Below are 16,273 nucleotides of genomic sequence, written 5' to 3'. Positions count from 1 at the left end.
ATCTCTCAATCTCTCTCTCTCTCTCTCTCTCTCTCTCTCTCTCTCTCTGCCCCTTCCCTGCTCACACTCTGTATCTCTCTCTCAAAAATAAACATTTAAAAAAAAATTTTTTTTTGTAAGTAAATAAAAAGTTCTGAAACAATTCTAGCAAAATGTTAATATTTGTCAATTTTGGCCACTTGGATACATGAGCACTTTAAATTCCTTCTTGTATTTTTTATATCTTTAAATATCTTATAATTTAAAATTTTAAAATTATAAATGAATTGCTGCTATACAAATCTTGGTTCTATACAGCTATACAATACTTACTTCTGTAATTCATGGCCTTTAAAACTATGGTTTTGAAGACCTTTGATTTAGAAGCAGGCCCCCCCATGATTCTACTTTAATCTCTAATGTAAATTAATAGAAGCCAATCAGCACTCCCAAAAATGATCCTAATAAGCAAAATGCATTTCATTTACTTAAATAAAAGATAACTTGGAAGCTATGCCATCTGAGTGGCATTATACCTTCTCTAAAGTTTAATACCTTCTGTATCTCATATTAATCTTAATATATATCACCATTTGAAGAACTGAAAAGTTTGTCCATTCTAATAATTCATTTTTTCAATCATTCTGAACTACCTCTATAAAACCATCCTACTAAAATTATTATTTTTAAGTAGCAACCAGTTAAGTCTATTCTTTTAAATCTACTATTGTAAAATTGATGCACAAAAACATTTTTCAAACTCAAAAATTTTAAGTGGTTTGATAAGTTAGTTCTTCATCACATTTCTTATAATGCTTCAATCTATTTGTAAAAACTTTCTATTTTCTGCTTAAGAGAAGGTCAATGGCTTTCACTTCACTACTCTAACATAATCATGAATTGAAATGAGAACTCTTAGCTCTTTGGACCGACAAAGCTACCAGTATGCCTAAGCCAATAAAGCGATTTGTTCATTAATGCTGCTAATAAAGCAACCTTTTGTTAGTCTACGAAACATCAGAAACCTCAGAGACTCTAACTTTGCAATTTTTCCCTGTTTTTGCCATATGAACTTAGAAGTTCTCTTATATGCCATTTACTTTAACAACTAAAACATAACCATCTAGAAATTTGACTCCCCACTCTAGCTAATTTCATAACATATTAGTTCTAGCTTCAGAAAACTGTTCCTAGATGAAACTACTTTTATTTAATTATTCTCTATTTTCCCATAGAGCCAATCTGTGTAGAAATCTGTGCCATTGTCTAATAAACACCTTAAGGAACAATCCCTGTAATATTCTCAAAATGAAAAATAAAAAGGTTCATTTACCCAATAAGCATTAATCGATCAACTACAGTAAGCAACACATGCAAAGATTAATATACAATTTCTGCCCTCAAGCAACTCAATTTAAGGAATAAGACAACCATCTAGAAAAATTACTGTAGGGTAGCTTATAATAATATTAACTACTAAATGTAACAGCATGAAGGATATAATTGAGCTTAGACAAGATAAAAACTCTTCAATGAGGAGGCTTTGAGGCAAAATAAAGGAAAATATATTTAGGTTTAGTGAATACCTTATATGTAAAAACAGGAACATAAAACACCACAATACAGGCAAAAATTCTGAATTTATAAGGCTAGAATGTATCATGCATCTAAGAAATTAGTAAGAAACATTAGTTCTTGAAGTGCTTTTGAATTTGGGACTTTTTTTCCATGCAGTGGACAGACATTAAAGAGTCATAAGAAGGCGTAGATGATATTCAGATTTTTTTTTAAAGAAAGGTCACTCCTTAGGTACCCTGAATGCCCAAAAGCTTAATGTATTATGAAGTTATTGAAAACAGAAGCTGGAGAGCCTGGGTGGCTCAGTCAGTTAAGCATCCAACTCTTTTTTTATTTTTTTAGTGTTTATTTTTGAGAGAGAGAGAGAGAGAGAGAGAGCACGTGCACAAGCAAGGGAGGGGCAGAGACAGAGTGAGACACAGAATCCAAAGCAGGCTCCAGGCTCTGAGCTGTCAGCACAGAGCGCGATGCAGGGCTCAAACTCACAAACCTGTGAGATCACGACCATGTCGGACACTCAACCGACTGAGCCACTCAGGTGCCCCTTAAAGCATCCAACTCTTGATTTTGGCTCAGGTCATGATCTCACAGTTCATGAGTTCAAGCCCCATGCCAGGCTCCACACTGTTAGTGTGAGCCCACTTTGGATTCCTTCCCCGCCCCTCACCCACTCACGCACTCGCTCTCTCTCTCAAAACAAGTAAATACACTTAAATAAAAAGTATATGATATAGAAGCTTTTGGGCATTAGGTGCCTCAGGAATACATGAATACTAGATTTTCAAATGTGATTCATGCTTGGTACAATTATACACCTATTATGTGCTCCTAATTAACTTCAGCATTTTCTGCCTAATTGCTAATCTAAGAGATGTACCAACCAATCAATAAAATACTGGTTCCAGTAACAGGTATTTTAAACCCCTTCAAAGTATTAGAAAAACATCAGTTTTCATGGACTGTAAAGTCATATTGTTGATCAATTTTAAGAGTTTCAAATAAGGTCAAGAGACTGCATTTAAAATTTGCAGAATAAATCATGAAACTTACTTCACTATAATACTTACTGTAAACACAGTACTATCTGCCTTGCACCCTTGCTTTCTTCCAAGCACTATCTCTTATGTCTACTACCCTCCTCTCATAGTAGCTACCTTGGGAACTCAATGTCTTTACATGACCTTGGGCCACAGTGAATTAACCCAATTGGACCCAGCCATACTAGAAAGTCTATTAATGCTTTCACTTGGGAGTCAAAAATTAATCAGAAGCTCTCCAGAGGCTGATGTTCTAAGATAAAGAAATTCAGGGGTGCCTGGCTGGCTCAGTTGGCAGAGCATACAAATCTCAATCTCAAGGTCAAGAGTTCAAGCCCTACTTTGGGCAGAGAGATTTCTTAAAAATGAATGAATGAATGAATGAATGAATGAATTTTTTTAATCCAGACTGGCTCTTTACACATTTCCCACTAATGAAAAGCACCAGTCTGCACTGAAAAACATGAAGAGGAAAAAAATTATTATATGGTTCTGTTTATTTTGGATATGTTTAAAATTTTCAACATGAAAAGGTTTTTTTAATCAAAGGTGTGAAGACAAATGAGTAGCACTGATGTTCTCACCACTGGCTTAATAAATAAAATCATAACAATCTAATTCTTTTCCCTTATGAACCATACCCTAATTTCACATACCCTTCCCCCACCAACCACTATGCTGAATCCCTCTTCACTTTTAAACATTCTCCAAATATCAATCTAAAGGTCACTTCCTTGGGGGAAAGTCTCTCTCTCCTGACTCGAAACACTCACGAGATTAAGTGCCCCTGTTATGTGCTTTCATGTCTTTTATCATAATTGTGATTTGATTATTTCATATCAATCTCTCAAGTAGACTTATAGCTTCCATGAATTCAAGGAAATCCCTGTTCGGTCATTAGCTGACAACTAAGCTGAGTAGGGACTTCATGACCTCACGTGACAAAGAACTCAGATTTTACAAATTAGTTGAGAAAAATTACCTAATAACAACAAAAACAAATCTTGGGAAGGGAAAGAATCTGTGCTATGTAATTTAAATTGTTCATATTGTGTAATTTAAAATGTCCAGTTTCCAACAAAAAATTACAAGATTTACAAAGAAATATGAAAGTATAGCTCACACACGGGGGGAAAAAAAAGCAGTCAGTAAAAACCATCTCTGAGGAAGCCCAGACAGTGGACTTACTAGCAGACAGACTTTAAATCTGCTATTTTCAATATGTTCAAAAAATGAAAAGAACCATGCCAAAGATACTGGTATATCACCAAATAGAGAAGATCAATAAAGAATTTTTTTTTAAAGAACAAAACAGAAATTCTAAAACTGAAAGACACATTAGCTGAAAAGGAAAAATGAGGTTCCGTAGCAGAATTGAGTAGGTAGAAGACATAATGAGCAAATTTGAAGAGCCATCATCTGAGATTAACCAGTCTGTAGAATAGAGAGAAAAAAAGGAAAATGAACAGTCTCAGAGAACCTCTGAGACACTGATGTCTTTTCACATCAACCTGAAGTGATGTAATAGCTATAAAACACTCCATCCAAAAGCAGAATACACATTCTTCTCAAATGCTGATGAAACATTCTCCCAGAAAGAACAGATATTAGGCCACAAAACAACCTTCAGAAAATTCAAAGAGATCAATATCATACAAAGTATCTTTTCCAATCACAAAAAATGAAGATAAGAATCAACAGCTACAACACATGCTACAATACGAATGAACCTTGAAACCATTATGCCATCTGAAATAAGCCAGTCACAAAAGGACAAATACTATATGATTTCCTCTTATATGTGGTACCCTGAATAGTCACATTCATGGAAACAGAGAGTAAAACAGAGGTTAGGTTATCAGGGACTGTGGAGAGGCAGAGAAGGAGAGTTATTGTTTAATGGACACTATGAATGTACTTAATTCCACTGAATTGTACACTTTAAAATGGTGAAAATGGCAAATTATGTATTATGTGCATTTTATGATGATTAAAAAAAAAACTCAGAGAAAAAGGTATTATTTTTATTAGGTTCCCTAGAACCCAAAAAGTAATACAAATATCTAACATTTACTAAGTGTCAGGCATTGCACACACTACCTCATAAAATCTCCACAATGCTGCCAAGTACTATTATCATCTCTGTTTTAATGACGAGGAAACTGAGGCACAGAACAGTTAAGTCACTTGGTCAAAATCATGCAGCCAGGAAACTGTGAAACCAGGACTCAAAATCTGGTAATCTGACTCTTCAGAGCCCACACTCCTAACTGTGTAATATGCTATATCCCAAAAAGCAGCACGAGGTAAACAACAATCATAGCAATCATAGCAGAAATTTAGCTACTCTGTTAAACTACTGAAGTATTTTGAAATACAAAATAAAAAATCAAAACATAATCCCTCCCCTTCAGTACTTTTAACGTGTATTTGCACCAAAAATAACGTTTAATGGTGTAACTATTCGCAAAACATTTTTATCAATCTTTATTTTTCACTAGTTTATACCTTCATAAGGCAATGAAGCAAATCAAAATTTAAATATATACCTACAGTATAAAATTTAAGAAAAAAACAAGACCATCATCCCTTATAAACATAAACTAATAGGCAAGGGAGAAAGCACACTAGAGAAAAGAAGAGGTATGTAGAATAATCTTTGTAAATAGGAAAGGGGTCTTTTACTCACATGCTTCCAAGTAAGAAACAGACAACATAATAAAGCTCAAAAGTATTTGGGAATCAAGTGACAGGACTTTTGGACATGGTTCCAGATCTCAGTACACAATATTATTGCTCTTTTTTTTAATCAGTTGCCAATAAAATGAGAAAGAATCATCACCTATCAAGAATCTGCTCACATTCATAACTTTTTTTTAACATACTGATCCAACAATCAAAGTATGGAATAATAGCTCTTCAATTTTTATGAAATCTTTAATTAAAGAGAAAAAAATGACACCAATACAATCATTCAATAAATTTATTATGCCAGGCACTAAGACAATAAGAGTAAATATACCCTGCCCTCTGAAAACTTAAGTCTAATGGAGAAATTGATATGAAGTAATCAAACAAATAAATCATAATTAGGATAAAAGCCCTGAAATCACATAACAGGGACACTTAAGCTATTGAGTGTTTCGAGTCAGGAGAGACTTTCCCCCAAGAAACTGAACTTTAGAATTGATATTTGGAATGTTTTTTTTTTTTTCTATTTTTTTTTAATATATGAAATTTATTGTCAAATTGGTTTCCATACAACACCCAGTGCTCATCCCAAAAGATGCCCTCTTCAATACCCATCACCTACCCTACCCTCCCTCCCACCCCCCATCAACCCTCAGTTTGTTCTCAGTTTTTAAGAGTCTCTTATGCTTTGACTCTCTCCCACTCTAACCTCTTTTAAAAGTGAAGAGAAATCTAGAATGATAGTTGGTGGCGGGAAGGGACATGGAATCAGGGTTTGGTTCACAAGGGAAAAGAATTATATTGGTTAAGATTTTATTTATTAAGCCAGTTGTAAGAATAGGTGTTGTTGACGTGTCTTAATAACTTTTAGATTTCCAAAACAAAACAATCTGTTCATGTGGAAAATTTGAGACATATACAAAATAGTATAATAAATTCCTATGTATCCATAACCCAAATTCTGTAACCATCGACACTCTGCCATTCTTGTTTTATCTATAACCTCCACTCTCTGACACCTAGCTTAATTTTTTTTTTAGGTAAAATTTATATAGGCTGAAATATACGCTTACCTATACAACTCTGACAAATAGATAAATGTGTATAACCTACACCTCTATTAGATGCCAAACATTTTCATCCTTTCAGGAAACCTTTATGCCCCTTCCCTGTTGAGCACCACTACTCTCCCCACAACCAAATGATCAAACCACTGTTCAATATTTTAAATTGTTTTCACCACAGATCAGTTTTGCCTAATCTGAGAACTTAATATAAATGGAATTGTACTGTATTGTGTCCAGCACCTGAGAGTTTTTTTTAGATTCCTCCATGTCATTTTGCATATGTTCTTTCCTCTTTATTACCGAGTAGTATTCTACTGTAGTAATTAATATACCAAAACTTTTCAATCCATTATCCATCCTATCAATTGACATTTGGGTTGTTCCCAGTGATTAGCCGTTATAAATAAATCTACCAAAAAAATTCTTGAATAAGGCTTTTTGTAACCATAGGTTTTCATTTCTCTTGGGAAAATACCCAAGAGAACTACTGAATCCGAAGACAGGTATATATTAAATTTATATAAAAATGACAAATGGTGTTCCAAAGTAGTTCTACAAGTATATACTCACACCAGCAATTTATGGGAGTTCTGGCTGTCTTACTGGAAAATTTGATATTACAGTCTTTTTTTTTTAATTTTAGCCCTTATAGTTAATTTTAGTAGTTATCTCCTAGTTTCAATTTGCATTTTCCTAATAACTAATGCTTAGAACTTTGATACATATTAAAAATTAGGGATTTTTTTTTTTTAATGTTTATTTTTGAGAGAGGGACAGAACATGAGCGGGGAACGGACAGAAAGAGAGGGAGAGACAGAATCTGATGTAGGCTCCAGTCTCTGAGCTGTCAGCACAGAGCCCAATGCAGGGCATGTACCTATGAACCATGAGATTATGACCTGAGCCAAAGTCAGACACTCAACCAACTGAGCCACCCACATGCCCCAAAATTGGAGTGTTTTTTTAAGGGGAGGAGTACTGACATACTGAAAGTAACAAGAACAAAGACTCTGAAGGAAATGATAAAGCATATTTGTACCAAGAAGCCAAGGAATAAAAATGAAGGTGCATGAGATAAGGCTATGTAGGTAGACTAGGGTTAAATCACACGGATGGAGATTATCCTAAATTCAGATTTAGTCTCATTTTGTTTAGGTGCCTCTGAGATAACTAAGCAGAGTTATTAAATAGGACTGGAACTTAGCTAGATAAGTAAGGGCTTATGGAGAGAAGTAATTCCCTCCATTAGTGGAAATCAAAATGGTGAGACTGCCTGGTGAGAAAAAACAAAGAGGCAAGAGAAAGCATCCTAGGACCAAGACTCAAGAAATTACAATTTAAATGACCAAAAAGATGGCACAAAAACAGGCACTCAGATCAATGGAACAGAATAGAGAACCCAGAAATGGACCCACACACGTAAGGCAAACTAATCTATGACAAAGCAGGAAAGAATATCCAAGGAATAAAGACAGCAAATGGTGTTGGGAAAACTGGACAGCAACATGCAGAAAAATGAACCTGGACCACTTTCTTACACCATAACCAAAAATAAACTCAAAATGGATGAAAGACCTCAATGTAAGACAGGAAGCCATCAAAATCCTCGAGAAGAAAGCAGGCAAAAACTCTCTGACTTTGGCCACATCAACTTCTTACTCAACACATCTCCAGAAGTAAGGGAAACAAAAGCAAAAATGAACTATTGGGACCTCATCAAAATAAAAAGCTTCTGCACAGCAAAGGAAACAATAGCAAAACTAAAAGGCAACTGACAAAATGGGAGAAGATATTTGCAAATGACATACCAGATAAAGGGTTAGTATCGATAATCTATAAAGAACGTTATCAAACTCAACACCCAAAAAACAAATAATCCAGGGGAGAAATGGGCAAAAGACATGAATAGACACTACTCCAAAGAAGACATCCAGATGGCCAACCGACACATGAAAAAATGCTCAACATCACTCATCATCAGGGAAATACAAATCAAAACCACAGTGAGATACCACCTCATACCTGTCAAAATGGCTAACTAACAACTCAGGCAACAACAGATGTTGGCGAGGATATGGAGAGAGAAGATCTCTTTTGCACTGCTGGTGGGAATGCAAACTGGTGCAGCCACTCTGGAAACCAGTATGGAAGTTCCTCAAAAAAACTAAAAATAGAATTATCCTATGACCCAGCAATTGCACTACGGGATATCTATCCAAGGGATAAGGTGTGCTGTTTCGAAGAGGCACATGCACCCCAATGTTTATAGCAGCTCTATCAACAATAGCCAAAGTATGGAAACAGCCCAAATGTCCATCGATGGATGAATGGATAAAGAAGATGTGGTATATATAGATACAATGGAGTATTATTCAGCAATCCAAAGAATGAAATCTTGCCATTTGCAACTACGTGGATGAAACTAGAGGGTATTATGCTAAACAAAATTAGAGAAAGACAAATACCGTATGACTTCACTTTTATGAGGAATTTAAGATACAAAACAGATGAACATAAGAGAAGGGAAGCAAAATAATATAAAAACAGGGAGAGGGACAAAACATAAGAGATTCTTAAATATAGAGAACAAACAGAGGGTTGCTGGAGGGACTGTGGGAGGGGGATGGGTTAAACGGGTAAGGGGCATTAAGGGATCTACTCTTGAAATCATTGTTGTACTATATGCTAACTAACTTGGATGTAAGTTTAAAAATTAATTAAAAATAAATGACCAAAAAGAGGTCTGAAGAATAATATACCAAAGGGTTTGGAGAAGTTTTCAACAATGCTAAAAGCTTCTAGGAGGTTGTTATGTTGAAGTGTGTTCTCCCCAAATTCCTATGTTGATGCTCTACCCTCCAGCACACCTCAGAACATGACTGTATTTGGGAATAGGGCCTTTAAAGAGGTGATTATGTTATCACCTAGGCCTTAATCCAATCTGACTGGTGCCCTTATAAGGAAATGTGAACACAGACACCAGGGCTGTGCATTCACAGAGGAAAGACCATCAACACAGCAAGAACATGGTCATTTGCAAACCAAGGCAGAGAGGCCTCAGAAGAAACCAAACCTGCAGACGCCTTGACCTTAAACTTCTAGCCAGTAGAATTGTGAGAAAATGCGTTTTTGTTGCTTAAGCCATCCAGTCTGTGGTATTTCATTATGACAGCCTTAGCCAACTAATACAGAGGTCAAATAAGAACAAGTCTAAAAACATCCACTTAATTTATTAAAACAGAGGTCACTGCTATCATTAGCAAATACTGTTTGGTGGAGTGAATAAATTGAGATGAGACAAAGGTGAGAAATGGAAACAAACATAAATAATGATTTCAAGCATTTGGCTAGGAAAGAGAACAAAAGATTAGTAATGTAGTGCTCATAAAGCCTTATTGTTTCATTTTGTTTTTTTAAATAGTGAGAAGAACTCAGTGTAAGAAAGAAAACTGAATATACAAAAGAAGAAATAATCAACAGTGTAAGGTACCCCAAAGGGACAGAAGGCAAGAGAGTCCTAGATAAAAAACAGTACTGCCTCTATTTTAACATTAAGGAGGAAGAAAAAAATAGTAAAACAGTGGGCAACTAATGGCAACCACCTAGTACTCCTATTTCACTGGAAAATAATAGGAAATGCCTTCTCTAGAAAGAGGTCTGTTGGAGGTCTGAGAAGAGTGGGTAACTAAAGCAGTTATGGTGGAGATGAGGAAACCAGCTGACAAGAGGAAGGCAATAGATTTTCAAGTAGTAATAGGGTCCACTTGATGATCATGAATTTATAATGAAAAAAAGTATGTTCTTTCAAGTAATTTTCTACTGCAGCATTTAGGTGGTACAGAAATGGAGGAAGCAGATCATGGGGTTAGTTCAGAACTGGGATTTTGTCAGACAGTTGGGACCAATATATCCAGTAAGAGGGACCTAGGATATGGACAAACAGTAGACAACAGATTCTCAGTTAACAAGAGATAGAGAAAAGATAGAAAAATAGAGAAGGCTGATAACTGGAAGAATGAGAAGCCAAAAGACTAGAAGTAGAAATGAGTTGGTAGAATAGTGGCAATGGCTAATCAACAGTTATATAACTAATCAAACAACCCTCAAGGATATAAGGTACTTTTTAATAATTTATTAGGCAGAACAGTTATTAATAATTCCCATGGGAGTAATACAACAGACTGGAGAACAAAGTCAATGGATTTGAAGAGGTCAGGGAAATGAGACTCAGGATGTTGGTGCATCATCCATATGGAGGACCTAAAATTTACAAGATTATGAGCAATGTGCCATCACCTTGCAAGAATAATAATCTATGAAGATGGCAGTAGATAACAGCTAAAAGGAAGCTAGAACAGAAAGTGACACTGATCTAAATACTGTTCTAAATGTATGAATTTAATGCTCACAAATAATCTGTAAGGTAAGAAATGATACTGCCACTACTAATGTAGAAACAAACTCAGAGAAGTTTTAAAAGAGTTAACCAAGTTTGCTCTCTTAAACCACTATGCTATAGGATACTGTAAGACATCAAAAACCAGCATGAGTGGGGTGCAGGGCACAAAGAACCCCCAAATAGAGTAAAATTTTCATTAAGGAAATTTATATAGTATAGACTATACTTCCAGTCCCAACAATATATCAGATTAGATCACCTGTAAAGCCTTCCCACAGAAATTTCATTCAGAAAGGATAAATCAAAATCATTTTTTAAATAAACTTTTTAGCTACCATGAAAGAAAAATCTTAAAGTGCCAGTAACACAGAAAAAAACTAGTTAAGATTGCCAGTTGACAATGCTTCTGCCCTAGGATGGGTTACTAGTCTTAAGCTATTCCTTTGGCCTTTAACTTATATGTAGGGACTAAATATGACCCTTTTGGACCTTGGTGAGAGACTTTAGAACAGAGATCCCTCTTCCTCCTCCACATGGTAACACACACATGAAGCCAAAACCCATGAAGGGCTGTAATTTTAGTAAAGGGGTACTAAACAGCCCAATAAGACAAGAAAATTAAGGAGGCTGAGGCTTGGGAAAAGCAATCACTAATCCCTGATTATATGACGAACTACAGAGGGTATCCAAGACAATCTATCATTAGAATCAGAGTTCAACAAGGATGCCGGATACAAAAACAATGTACAAAGAAGCAATCTGTTTCCCAAACTGATTAATGGTGGTTACAAAATGTATTTGTATAAAAATTCTCATTCATCATAATAAAAAAAACCATAAAGAACCTAAGGAATGTCTAGGTGGCTCAGTCGGTTAAGCATCCAACTTCGGCTCAAGGTCATGATCTCACGGTTCGGTTCGCAGGTTCGAGCCCCATGTCGGCTCAGTGCTGACAGCTCAGAGCCTGGAACCTCCGTGGGATTCTGTGTCTCCTTCCATCTCTGACCTTCCCCTGCTCGTGCTCTGTCTCTCTCTGTCTCTCAAAAATAAATAAACTTAAAAAAAAAAAAAAAGAGAGAACCTAAGGATAAATCTAATAAAAGACATGTGAAAACAATGTAACTATACTGAAAAACATTAAAGAACACTTAAACAGAAATATATCTCACAGTCATCCAATAAGATATCAATTATGCCCAAGGTAGCTTGTAAATGCAATGAAATTCCAATCACAATCCCAACATGATTTAGGGTTTGTTTTTTGTTGGATTTTCTTTGAGGTGGGGATAAAATTTGACAAGCTAACCTAAAATTCATTCAGGGATTTACCTCATCAAGCTTCAAAAGATGTATCAAAACTATTATAATCAATACAGTATGATAATGACAAGAAATCAGGCAAATCAAGTAAGACTATGGTACAGAATAGACTAGCAATAAACCCATGTAGTAAATTTGTAAATTTAAAACTTTTGACCAAAATTAAAAACAACCCACAGACAAAACAAGTATTGATGAGGTTGTAGAGAAAAAGGAACCCTCTTTAGGAATGCAAACTGGTGCAGCCACTGTGGAAAACAGTATGGAGGTTCCTCAAAAAGTTAAAAATAGAAATGCCCTATGATCCAGTAATTGCACTACCGGGTATTTACCAAAAAAAACACAAAAACACTAATTCAAAGGGATATATGCACCCCCATGTTTATAGCAGCATTATTTACAATAACCAAAGTATAGAAGCAGTCCAAGTGTCCATAAAAAAAGAATGAAATCTTACCATTTACAACAACATGGATGGAGCTAGAGAGTATAATACTAAGTGAAATAACTCAGAGAAAAACAAGTATGTTATAATTTCACTCTTAGGTGGAATTTAAGGGGGGAAAAAATCAAGCAAAAGGGGAAAGAGACAAGCCAAGAAACTCTTAACTACTGAGAACAAATTGATGGTTACCAGAGGGGAGGGGGGGTCAGGGGATGAATGAAATAGGAGATGGAAATTAAGGAGGGCACCTGTCACGATGACCACCAGGTACTGTATGGAATAGTTGAACTGCTATATTGTCCACCTGAAACTAATATGACACTGTATATTAACTGTACTGAAATTAAAATTAAAAAATAAAAAAATAAATTAAAATTTCAAAAACCCACAGATAGAAAAGATATCTGCAATGCTAATACCAAAAACATTAATATCCAGATTATAAAAAGAATTGCCACAAATCAATATTAAAGCCAATATTTGACAGAAAAAGAAAATTACCAAAGAACACAGAGAAAAGATTCCCAAAATACGAGACCAGAATGAACAAGACTCTTGTAAAGATGCTCAACTTTACTAGAAATCAGAGAAATGAGAAGAGTTTCTTATGTTTCAGGGAGGCAAAAAGAAGAGTTTCTTATGTTTCAGGGAGGCAAAAAGTAGTGGCTAGATAAAACAAAATCTTCACAAAAATGTGAGGAAACATGCTGGTGGGCACAAAGTAGTACCTCTACTTTGGACTGGACTTAGCAATACTTGGTAAGATGAAATAGCACCTGTACCTTATGATCCAGCAATTCTACTCTTGTGTGCCTATCCTAGATAAAGTTACACATTGACTGGGCACTTATGTACAAGACTGTTCATTACAATATATGCCGAAGGTAGGAATTCATTTTCTCTTAGTGTAACACTAAGTTTTATTCAACGTAGAATACCAAACAGCAGTTAAAAAGAATAAACTAAACCTACATGTGTCAATGTGAATACATCTAGAAAACAATCACATCATCTTCTATGTAAATCTTTTATATGTACAAAAGAATAGAGGCATGATGCACAACTTCAGGATAATGAGCATCTCTGAAGGAAGGAGGAAAGGATGGGGGCAGTAAAATTTTAAAAGAAGAGAAAAAGCAAAGGAGGCAAAAGGTAACCTCTATTTGACCTTGAGGCTGGGTACACAGGTGTACTACATTACTTTCTGTAAGTTTTTGTGTTTGAATTATTTCATAATTTATACAAATTTCTAGAAGAAACTGAAAATACTAAGCTTACTGATTATGAACAGCAATTCTAGAGGGTACAATGGAAGTAACTAGAAAGGAAGGGGAAAACAGAAGTCTTTATCAAAGTAAAAAATTACAAAACATTATGAAGATGGTAATTCAGAAGACAGTGCACCTGCTGATAAAAACAGGGATGAGAAGCGAGTGTCTGACTCCTTGAGAAAGACAGAATTTGGGTCTCCTGGCTAGACTATTTTGTCTCAGTAGGACCAAATAAAGTAAATCTAATTAGTTTATTAGCTCACTTGGCCAGATATCACTGTGATTCTCAGCAATTCTAATCACTATACATTATGAAAGTGACTGTACTGAACCTTGAATCTAATAAGTGCAAGGCATTCTGCTACATAATGCAAGGGACTCAAACAGGTATCTCACCAGTTCTCAGGAAGCTTATTATTTAGTGTGAGAGCTAAGATATGTATAGAAAGAAAAAACAAAACAAAACAAAACCCTAGCTCTTAACACCAAAACAAGTGTTACTGGAATTCAGAGGAAGAAAAGAACCCATCAGGTTGCTGGGATGCACAAGAAAGGTTTCACCACAGCAGTGGAGCTCAAGCTGAGTAGTGAAGGACAGGAAGCAACTCAAAAGGTACAAAAATCGGCATTCTAGGAAGGAAAAAAAAAAAAAAGGTGGCAAAGAAATGTAGACCTCTGGGGAGAAAACAATAAAGTATAAGGTCTTGGCAACTTTTGGATCTTAATTAGAAAAATAAAATACTCTGACAATAAGCAATCTTTATAATTAGATCAATCAGGGTTCTTAGTGGCAAACAACAGAAACTATTTCAGGCAGTTTCAATAGAAAAAGAAATTATTAACATATATTGGGAGATTCAAAGAATTCTCCCCCAAAGAGCCCGAGAATCAGCTTGGAGGTATGCAACCAGGAAAAATACCTAAGTCTCCCCACCAAACTGTTCCCACCCTGTGAGCCCTGGTACCATGAAAGCGGAGCCTCAGATAATAAGGCTCACTAGGATGTCTGCCACTGCTACCTGTAAAAAGTTCAATGTGTCACCACCTAACATCCACATTAGGAAGCAATTCCAAGTGAGAGCTGTTTCCTTGCAATTTTCTCTTCTGAATTCATGTTTTACACAGATGCTTCTGATCAACATAATCTAGATCACATGCCTGTGTCCTAGCTGCAAGGGATGCTAGAAAAATGAGTTCTGTCTTCTACAGGGCCCCAAACATACAAATTTCTCCAACATTAACGAGTTATTGAAATGAGATAAATATAGATCAAGTCTCGGCTATCAAACAACATACACATTTATTCCAAACTTCAAGCTCCAAACAAAATTCTCAAGCTTGACATATTATAACTAAGCCTTGTAGGAATAAAACCCTTTCTGTTCCTCAAAGGGAGATAAAAAACAATCTTATCAGTTATTGAACACAGCCCCAATATCAGGATCTCTGGATGATGTCTCCTTCCTTCTGGTTTTTTCTATAACCTATGAACTAAACTGCAAATGGCAGTAAGAATAGAAAAACAAGTGAAAAAAAATTTTAATACATAAACAAATAAAGGAAAACTTAACAGGTTCTACACACCTAACTCAAGTCAAGGAACTGTGAAGAACTACAGCTCACTCTTATGATAGTTCAACTCACTCTTACGATAGTTCAAGTCAGACCTTCAGTCCTAAAATTTTTGGTTATACAGATCAAGTAAGACCTTAATGGGCTCCCCATCTATTTTAGACCTAGGAATCCCATCATCATTTAGCTATAGCCAAAATGAAGCAATCAAGTCAGTGCATCTCTGATCATCATGCCTGTCATGCTAACTTATGGAAATGATGCCCACCTTGCCCATGAAAGTTAAATCCTGAGAATCCTACCATCTGAAATCAAAGAGACATTTCAATGGCAGTATCTCCTCCTACCTATAGACAAGAGCAATTATACCGCTTTTATAGATGCTGGCACTGTCCTCAAAGTATTTCTCATTACCCTTGGGAAATGAAGTATCTTCTGGACCTCTTAGTGGATAATGGTGGAGAGGAAATAAATGTCCCTTAATCTTCTGACTTCTTCCTCTATGTTACACCATGAATTTGTAGGCATTCAACTTCATTTAGTATGTAGGCCAATGTTAGAACATCTTCTAGCTGCTTGAGTTAGAATACTCAACACAAAATCTCTGGTAATTGCACCATGCCAATACACTGAACCCAAATGCAGGTTTCCCTCTCATCATCAAAACCCACCTTTACATATATTACTAAAGTTCCTGATAATATGTTACCAAAAATCTTTTTTTAGAATGTTAATATATAATCCTTTTCTTCCCATTTTGACTATGCAAAGGTACAGCATGCTATTACAGTCTGACTCCAGTTATAGATCTGAAAACAATAAGGACTGTGGAAGGACTATGGAAGGAAACTGGCTTCCCTTTAAGTGGTAAGAGTCATAAGATAGATTGTTATAGGTCTTCAAAAAGACAGGGA

At 35.6% G+C, this 16,273-nt stretch overlaps 1 protein-coding gene across 3 annotated transcripts in view; it reads right to left on the bottom strand.

Annotated features, from left to right (window-relative positions):
* The window catches only part of FBXW7 (F-box and WD repeat domain containing 7), a 225,613-nt gene that overhangs the window by 175,463 nt on the left and 33,877 nt on the right, over window positions 1–16,273 (bottom strand). The window lies entirely within an intron of this gene.

This window comes from Acinonyx jubatus, chromosome B1 (assembly GCF_027475565.1).
Source record: "Acinonyx jubatus isolate Ajub_Pintada_27869175 chromosome B1, VMU_Ajub_asm_v1.0, whole genome shotgun sequence".
Lineage (NCBI taxonomy): Eukaryota > Metazoa > Chordata > Mammalia > Carnivora > Felidae > Acinonyx > Acinonyx jubatus.
The sequence above is the reverse complement of the archived record's forward strand: the minus strand, read 5'-3'. Positions and strand labels throughout refer to the sequence as shown.